The sequence below is a fragment of the Schistocerca nitens genome, chromosome 12, assembly GCF_023898315.1.
Source record: "Schistocerca nitens isolate TAMUIC-IGC-003100 chromosome 12, iqSchNite1.1, whole genome shotgun sequence".
In the NCBI taxonomy this organism is placed as follows: domain Eukaryota; kingdom Metazoa; phylum Arthropoda; class Insecta; order Orthoptera; family Acrididae; genus Schistocerca; species Schistocerca nitens.
Window position 1 is genome coordinate 136,364,507 of NC_064625.1, and position 9,858 is coordinate 136,374,364.

Below are 9,858 nucleotides of genomic sequence, written 5' to 3' on the forward strand. Positions count from 1 at the left end.
TATCGTTCCAGCATCTACACAGCCGTCCGCCCCTGAGCTATGCACGCAATTCGCGACACAGCTCAACGTTAGAATGAGAAACATCAAACCCACTAACCCTGTCAGACATGGAGACCGGAGAGTGTTTGTACATAAAGACCTGCAAGCAACGTCCCACGTGTGGCTTAGGGATGATACGGTGCACCCGCCGCTTGTTTCGCCTTACTCTGGACCGTACAGGGTAATCACAAGAGGAAGCCACAGGTTCAAAATCGATAAGGATGGTAAAGAAGAGACAGTCTCAATTGAGCGGCTTAAACCTGCTTACACCGAAGAGGGTACACTCCTTCCTCGGTCTGCAAAATCACCCTCAAACGTGGAGGCCAAAGAAACAGCAGAGAGTCTCGCCGAGCCCTCGGTTTCAGAAGAGGACAACGAAGCAGCAAGTGCAGAACAGGAGCAGCCATTGTCTACACCAGATGTTTTCACGAGAGCTGGTAGAAAAATCAAGTGCAAGTTTCCCCACACACCTGGTGCACCCGGTTTCAAAAGGAGGGGGGCTGATGTGGCGACGTCATTTATCCACTGCGCCAAAAACAGCGGGTGAAAGCTGCAGCTGATAGATATTTATCTTTGCCATAGTCGGCTTGGTTACGAGTTGTTTATTCTCGTCAGTTTTTGATCTGTGCTTGGAAAATAAAATGTTTTCTCATCTCATGAAAAAGCTGTTACTTGATAAAATATAAAGGCTCCCATATGTGTTTGTCACATGATTCAGCTCCTACAATTTTCTGAAGCAAGTACCTCGGTTAATATTTACTTAATTACAATGATATTTCACACCTATTTATATACTGAGTCCTATTTATAGTGCATTAATACAAAGTTACAATAAATATTGGCACTGACCATGTAATGAACAAAATTTTTGAGTCCCTGAATAACTTGTAGAAGAGTGTCTAATGAGATATGTTTTTAATTTTGTTTTCAGTTGGTAGGGATTCCCAATTTCCTGTTTATATTAGATGGGGCTTGTTGAATATCTTACCATCAGTGAATACAATTAATGTCTGAATCCTAAAGAAGAAGCCAAAGTGCTAAGGAAAATTGTTTTTGTCTCTTGTATTGTGACAATTTATATCACAGTACATTTCAAACTGATTTAAGCGACATCAGAAATCGTTATGGAGTAAACGGATTGGGATGTGAGTGTAAGAATTCCGAGACCGTTAAAAAAGTTTTTGCGAGTTGTTCAGTTATCCACTTCTTAATGCCCCCTTTTGCTGAACAAACACTTTATTTACTTTATGACTGCATTCCCAGAACATAATTCCACGAGTCAACAGGGAGTGAAAATATACGAAATATGGCAACACTCTTGTCTTTAGATCAACACAAAGAGAGAGCCTACTAAAAACATAACATGCTGAACTGAGCTTCTTGATTAGTTTATACATCTGTACACTCCACTTTAACTTGTTATCCAGTAGGACACTAAAGAATTTTACACATGGTATTTCTTTCAGACTGTTAGCATTACTGCCTACTTCTGATGCTAAAAGTTCGTTATTGCTCTTTGAAACTCTTTAACATGAGTCTTTGTGAGATTAAGACTTAAACTGTTACATGTGAAGTTGTGTAAGCAACTTAAACTATCTACTCAGTGATGTCTGCTAAGGTTGAGTTTGGACCCTTGATTACTGTGCTTGTATAAAAAGGAAACCTCACAGTTTCTGAGCTCACACTTAACTTCACTGGGAGATAATTTATGTTGGTTACAAAGAAGAATGGACCGAATACTGAACCCAGTGGCATTCCATAATTTAATTTTCCTCATTCTGAGGTTATTTTCATGCCACAGATTAAGGAGGTTAGAAAAATGGAGATGGTGTTAAATATGCTGAGATCAGGCATTTACTGAAGCCAGAAGGCAATCGCAGTCCTCCACTTTGTCGAGACCAAGACAAGGGTTTTTCCCTAAAAATCCTGTGCAAAACTTAACCTCTCTAATGCAAGCCACTGAATTGATAATCACATGTGAGTTCGTAATTAGATTTTTACTTTTGTGGAGGCATACACATAATCAGATGGTTGAGAACTTAATTCATTGATGCGAAATTTCATTTCTTAAACATTGCCAAAATCATGGCAAAATAGCCCATCTTTTTAATTGAAATCGAACTATTAGCTGTAATAGTTAACAGTATAAACAGCACAACATCCTTCCAATCATTTCACTACCAAAATATACGGTTTTCAGAAAGTAAATACTGCAATGGCACCTTTTAGCCAGAGGCACACGACAATATTGTTTGAAAATTATTTATTGAGATTAGGTAGCATTAAACATTAATATTAAAATCGAAAGTTCATATTTAATGTCAAGTAAAGCCTTTTTTTATCTCTCTCAGAAATTTTCCTCCTTCTAAGAATGCCTAGGTCATTCTACATACTACCAAGTCAGTTTAACAGTTTTGCACAGTCGGCAATACATATTTCAGTCAGGATTTCAGCTTAAATTACAGTCACTGGGAGCATACACTCAGTTACGAATCTGTAAAAGGAATTACAGCAACAAATGGTTTATACACATAAATGATTATTTTATATGCAACAAAACAATACTCCAGTGCTTTGTGAAATTAAATCTTTATTTCACTTTCACAAACAAAACAAACTTTCAACTTATTAATCAGTGTACTTTATCTTAAATCTTGTTCAGTAATCTTCAAAGATGATTAGATTACTGTATTTGCATTCACTTTTCATTATGTGAGGAAAAGACTTCAAGCTTTCTCACAGCATTAGTCATATTAGACTGTAATACCACGTGATTATCAAGTAACCACTGGTGCCCCTTGTGGGCACTGAAGTTCATAAATACAGTCAGGTTAAACTCTTACTCATAAATTCACTAACCATGACATTGAAGGAATTCTGTGGACATACAAATTGCATCTTTCATGAAACAAGGTGCCCCCATTTGCTATCATCATATGCTCTTGCAGAATAAAAGTTAAGCACTGACGCAAAAGACCTTAAAGTAGAGTCACATTCTGTAAAAACAACAGTACATGCTGTCTTAGGAAACCGATTTGATAACTGTTTATTTATAATGGATACACAGCTACTGCAAGACCGGCTGAAAGCAGCAAAGAAAAACAAGTTTAACATCAAATTCTGTCAAATTAATAGGTATTATACACTGAAACATTAGAATCATCTCTGAAAAATGAGCCCCGGAACACATTAGAAATCACTAGCATAGGACAGACAGCACCCTGAGTGCTTCTGACAATGTGCCAAGAAAGTTACTTTTTACAAGAAGCATTCAGATAAAAACCACTCTGTGTGTGAGATGACTGAGTATAATTATTGTCCTATTACTGCACATTTCATTATTGAACTACTGCCCATATTAACCAAATTCACAACTTAGATGCTGATGTTTACAATTTCAGTGCAGTGCAGAGCAGTGTTACCATATCAGTACGTGTATTGCATACAAATGTAGAGCAACACAAGTAGTCACAGGTTTGTTGACTTACGGGAGAATGTCACAGAGATGTCGAGAAAGATTGCAAATTGTGTGACAAAAGCCCAAGAACCACTATTAAGTGACGAATTTAAAGATATTTTTCAGCCGCCAAAGTATCACCCAAGTAGATCATCAGTACAGGATTTGAAAAACACCTGCAGTGGCACTCACTTATGACCTCCTAATTCTTTTCAGCCAAAACAGTGCTAATTGTCAATTGCAAAATTAAGAGGTATTACTGACCAATTGCGATGTTTCCCTTCAACTAGAGTATCCCACCAAAATAGCGCGTCTACTTCGGACGCCAATCGCAACAAGAACATCACTGACTTCAGAGCTGCAGTCCTGACGTCACACACTATTTCTACTGTCGCGCGTTCACCTACCTTCACCATTAGCCTCGCATCTCAGCACTCGAGAAATAAATCAAGAGCCGCTGTGAGCCTAGACTGTGTCGTGTAGCCCATACTTGCTACAACTGGCAGATGACTATTTTCGAAGCTGTATTACTCGCCAACTGGACATAAGGCTGTAAAGTTTTATAGGTGGACAATAGCTTGCCATCCCTCAGGATGGGCATTCTGGCCTCCTGGGGGCTTGTCCCTGACCCCAATCAGCCCTATTTGTCCGCCACATTCCGTGCTCGCCATATGTAATATGATATACTTTTTATTCGCCTATGCACCAAAAACTTTCACAAACCAGTGAGCGCATCACCATCTTAATAAAGGAAAGAAATGACAATTACATAGAGCACTGTACTCCCAGTCACGATGATCGCAGCTTCATCAATAAACCCTGTTGTTAGTCTCTGGGTTACAAAGTCACACTCTAATTTTGATGTAAACGGCATGCAGAAATGGCTGCTGTGTTTCAAGAGCACCCACAGCGAAACTATTGAACATCGTATTTTACGAATAGAAAACGGGGCGATAGTGTCATTACAGGTGTAGAACTGGTGCAGGGCCTTGTCGAAATTGATATGTCATGTGTCCATGATAGATTATATCAACTCTGGTATCTGCAATGGCACAAATGTGCAGTCAATAACAAAATAGCTTTTATTATGTTAAGTAAAGTGTTGTTGGGGTATGAACACTGTGAAAGATGGCAGTGCCTTCTGGACAGGCCACTGCCATGGTAGTACCCATTAGGCATCATCCCTTTCATTGTGTTTTGGTGATTATCATACAATTTCATTCTCCTTTGGTGAATCTTCACATATCAAAAAACTTTTTTTGCATCACCTCGGTGCCGAGAGTTCCGGAACTTGTACAGAAAATAGGAATAGAGATCAACATAAACATCATTTCCACCCTGTTTATTGTTCATGAAAACCACACTCTGCATGTTGTAGCACCATGCAACGAGACCTTCAGAGGTGGTGATCCAGATTGCTGTGCACACCTATACCTCTAATACTCAGTAGCACGTCCTCTTGCATTTATGCATGCCTGTATTCATTGTGGCATACTATCCACAAGTTCATCAAGGCACTGTTGGTCAACGGCCATTCGGGGTAGATCCTTCAGAGTGGTTGGCGGGTCACGTCGTCCATAAACAGCCCTTTTCAAGCTATCCCAGGAATGTTCGATAGGATTCATGTCTGGAGAACATGCTAGCCACTCTAGTCGAGATATGTCCTTCATAAGATGTGCGCGATGGGGGCACGAATTGACGTCCATGAAGACGAATGCCTCGCCGATATGCTGCCGATATAGTTGCTCTATCGGTCGGAGGATGGCATTCAGGTATTGTACAGTCGTTATTGCGCCTTTCATGACCACCAGTGGCGTACGTCGGCCCCATATAATACCACCCCAAAACACCCTTTGCTGCACTCGCTGGACAGTGCGTTTAAGCCGGTCAGCCTGACCAGGTTGCCTCCAAACACGTCTCTGGCGATTGTCTGGTTGAAAGCATGTGCGACACTCATCGGTGAAGAGAACATGATGCCAATCCTGAGCAGTACATTCGGCATGTTGTTGGGCCCATCTGTACCTCGCTGCATGGTGTCGTGGTTGCAAAGATGGACCTCGCCGTGGACGTTGGGAGTGAAGTTTCGCATCATGCAGCCTATTGCGCGTAGTTTGAGTAGTAACACAACGTCCTGTGGCTGCAGGAAAAGCATTATTCAACACGGTGGCGTTGCTGTCAGGGTTCCTCCGAGCCATAATCCGTAGGTAGAAATCCTCTACAGTAGTAGCCTTTGGGCAGCCTGACCGAGGCATGTCATCGACAGCTCCTGTCTCTCTATATCTCCTCCATGTCCAAACAATATCGCTTTGGTTCACTCCAAGACTCCTGGACACCTCGCTTGTTGAGAGTCTGGCACAAAGTAACAATGCGGACGCGATCGAACCGCGGTATTGACCGTCTAGACATGGTTGAACTACAGACAACACGAGCCATGTACCTCCTCCCTGGTGGAATGATTGGAACTGATCGGCTGTCAGAGCCCCTCCGTCTAATAGGCGCTGCTAATGCATGGTTGTTCACATCTTTGGGCGCGTTTAGTGACATCTCTGAACAGTCAGTGGGACTGTGTCTGTGATACAATATCCACAGTCAGGAATTCTGGGCAACCGGAGTGATGGAAAGTTTTTTCGATATGTGTAAATTTTTCCCTGGCTGATATTAATCTGATGGACTGTTGGGGTTAGGGCAAGCTACTGATTGATCTCACAGTACTTGTATGACTTGTGTAGCAGTAGGAGAATTAAACTCGGCTATAGAGACAGATTTTTGGACCCTGGAGGTGACCATTTGCTTTAGGGACAGCTTCAAAACTTTCTCCCAGCAGCAGGCAAGTTCTCGGCACCTTCTCATTACTAGCCTTCCTTTTACACGCACTGAAACGGGCCATGGGCCTGGGAGGGCAGCGGTTCATAGGCCGCCATTCTGGCGGCTGCCCTTGTTCCACTAGTGGCCAAGGAAGAGGGTGGGAATGGTGTGGCTCAATGCGAAATGACACTTCTTTAGAAACTGGCGGCGCCAGGCGTCATGTCGTCGGCCTACCCGCTTTATTAGCGAGAGGACGTGGTGTGGAAGCCTGGTCTCCTTATTCCATGTGCGGGTCCAGGCTAGAGGCTTGCTAATGTGTTTATTACAAGAACAGCATACCCACAGCCCTAAGACGCTCGGCTTCCTGCTGCGGCGAGAGGACCCTCCAATTTGTGGTGCTTGCGGCGTCCAGGTCACTGTGCGCCACGTTTTATTGGATTGCGTTTTATTTTCTGACCAGCGGGTCGCGGCTGACTTGCCAGCGGACCTGCCATCTCTTTTAGGCAACACTCGGACAAATGTGGTTAAAGTTTTAAAGTTCTGTGCCCTGTCAAATGTTTTTACAAAGATTTTAGGGAGAGGATTTTAATTTGCTCACTGTGTGACAAGCTCGCCCATATTTTATGTAAGTGGCCAGCCAATAACAATTTCCTGTGACATTCTTGTTGCTATGTTTCCCCTTTCCTTAGGTTTTACTTTCTTATGTAGCATTTTCCTTCTTTTCCTGCTTTGTTTGAGTGCGTGCTTTAGTTTTCTTAGGTCTGTCCACATTCGTTCCTTTTAATGTGTGTCAGGGCGCTGATGACCTCGATGTTGAGCGCCCATAAGCCCCAACACACCACCACCACCCTGTTAGACGGGATGACGAATTTCTCTGGATGTCTAGTTGCTTAGATGCCTCCACGCTCCGTCAAAAGGGTGCCCACTAAATCGTTTTATGGACAGGACGGAGCTTGTTTTCACTAGGAAGCTTTCCTCATCTTGTGAAACGCGCCGCGGTTTGGCTGCAGGACCTCCAGGCATTGTATGCTGTTCTTTTGGAGAACACAATGTGTACTGCACTGCAGTGATTGGTTGAGAAAGATCGGATATCCTTGCTAGAAAACATTAGTGGCATGGTAGGCATTGCTGAGCCATGATAGGTTTATTCTAGAACACCGAGGGGGGGGGGGGGGAATTTTTTCCGAAGGGTTTGAGCAAAAGGGAGAGATGGCGACTTGCTTCTCGACAGTCACTGAGTACAGTCGCTAGAGCTCTTTCGTTTCTATGGAGAGAGCAGTTAGTTGTGAAGACGGTCAGACACCAGGGTGAAACTTCATATTTTCACGGACGTGAGAAAATCACCAGCGGTCGTGGGGTCTACTCCCCCTGTACAATGCTTGAGCAGCGCTTGCATGCAGACGACAGCGTCTCACCGGCTATATCAGTATCATTACACAGCTTTGGCAAATTCAGAAGCCTATCAATCGTTTTCACGACCATATTTTTTCATAGCAGCCTTGTACTAGCAGTAGTCACTCCCAAAGTCCAGTGCATGCTTAATTGTATCTTGATGCGAGGGACCAATCTGTGGAAAGAAACAGCAGAGCGTGCTTGCCTAGATTGGCATCCTTTCACTCACAGTAGCCAGTTTCATTTTACATTGAGAATCACACTCCAGACCAAATCGGGACTCATCTGTGAAAAGAACATTGGACCACTGTTCGACTGTCCAGGTGGCATGTTGACAGCTCCACTCTAGAAGTTCCCTTGTGTGAAGAAACGCCAGAGGTAAACAGACAGAGGGTCTCCGACAACAAAGACCACTCTGTTGAAGCCTTGTGTACACCGCTTGCCTCGATACAGTACATCCAGGGGATTCCAGTTGCAATGCAGTACTCAGGCATTACTGTTGTGCCCCTGCAGCCAAATAAAGGTCCACTCTTTCTGATGTCACGTGGAGTCGACCGTTTCCTGGTCCATGGGATATAGTTTCAGTCTCTATAAACTGTCGCCACATCCGAGAAACAAGAGAACGATTCACATTAAGCCATCAGGACACGTTAGTTTCCGACTCTCCAGCTTCCATTCTTCCAATGGCCATCCACAGCCGAGAGTTTGTAGGCGTCTTCCCTGTGCCATCCTATTGATAGGTACCCTGACGTCATTGTCGGTGTGGTTGTTAGTTGAACGGAATGGCATCTTACATGCAGAACACAATCGTAACGACATCTGTTGACAGTTTGTATGATTATATCATGAATTAGACGCAGTATGAGTAAACAGAAGTTTGTTGCTTTAATTAACATCAGTGTACATGCATTTGGAAAACAAGAACGCAATATGTATTTTCAGAAGTTAAGAAATAATATACTAGAGAAATTGGAGACTGCAATGCCGTCACACAAGAACAGAAAGAATTAATTTGTGTGCTGGGCAGTGGGCGAGTTGGCCCAGCCAAAAGCCAAATAGCCATGTGAAGTCCCACTGCACTTCTTGACAGGAGGAAGATCTGGTGAGAAATTTATGACCCTGAGTGAAAAGGAAACAGGCGCCGTCGCTTTAAGTGCTGTTAGGGCAGTGGGTTAAGAAGTGGCGTTAGGTCAAGGCAGCGAAGCAAGTGGCTTGAATGCAAATTAACTTTTGCGTAGTAAAAGTAAAGAACCTAAACAGTACGAAAATTTTTATGTCAAAAGCAATTCAGAAGCTTCTGGTTATAGGGAAGAAGAGAACAGGAGGGATAACATTATCAATCAGCAATCATTTAATAAAAAAATGATGCAGTTGTTGCAGGATATGAATGCAAAGTTTGGAACTATTAGGGCTATCAATCGAAATAACTTTGCTAGTTCAGTAACAAAATTAGGAAGCAATCTTTTGGGTAAAATGATCAAATTATAAAGGGATGTTTCATGTAATATTCTATGTAATATGAAATAATTGAGAAAAGCGAAAGGAGGAACTGAATGCCAACTTAGCTAACAGAATTGAGAAATAAGACAAGAGATAATAAAAATTGATCAGGAAGGGGTTTCCATTCACAAAAAACTACGGAAGTTGAAACTCAGTCACAGATATAAACGAAAGGTCTAATAGTGAGACACAGAGCATTGGAAAGAATATTGAAGCAATGGTTGAATCGAAAGTACTAGAATCATTGAAAATAGTTAAAACAAAAATTCAAGAGGCAGCAGGTGCTGAAATTTCAAAATAGAAAAATGAAATACAAAATACTATAGGTCAGCATTTAGGTTGATGTGAGACTATGAGTTTATAATCCACTGCAGAACTGAATCATTGCAGCAGTATGTGCAAAACGACTAGGACTGTGTATCGTGTGTAATCGATAAGGTAGAATGCTTAAATAATGAAGCAAAGTATGATCCACATCAAAAGCCAGTAGTGTAGTACCCTGTGGAATTCCTAAGGAATTGCAATACTGCTTTGTCAGCAGAAATGAATGACCAAGAGAAGATTAAAACTGTGATTGACGTTGTAGCTGCTGACACAAAATGTTAGCGATTAAATTTAGATTTATCAAATACGAAATTTGTTGAATTTAAGGTACAATTCTTACA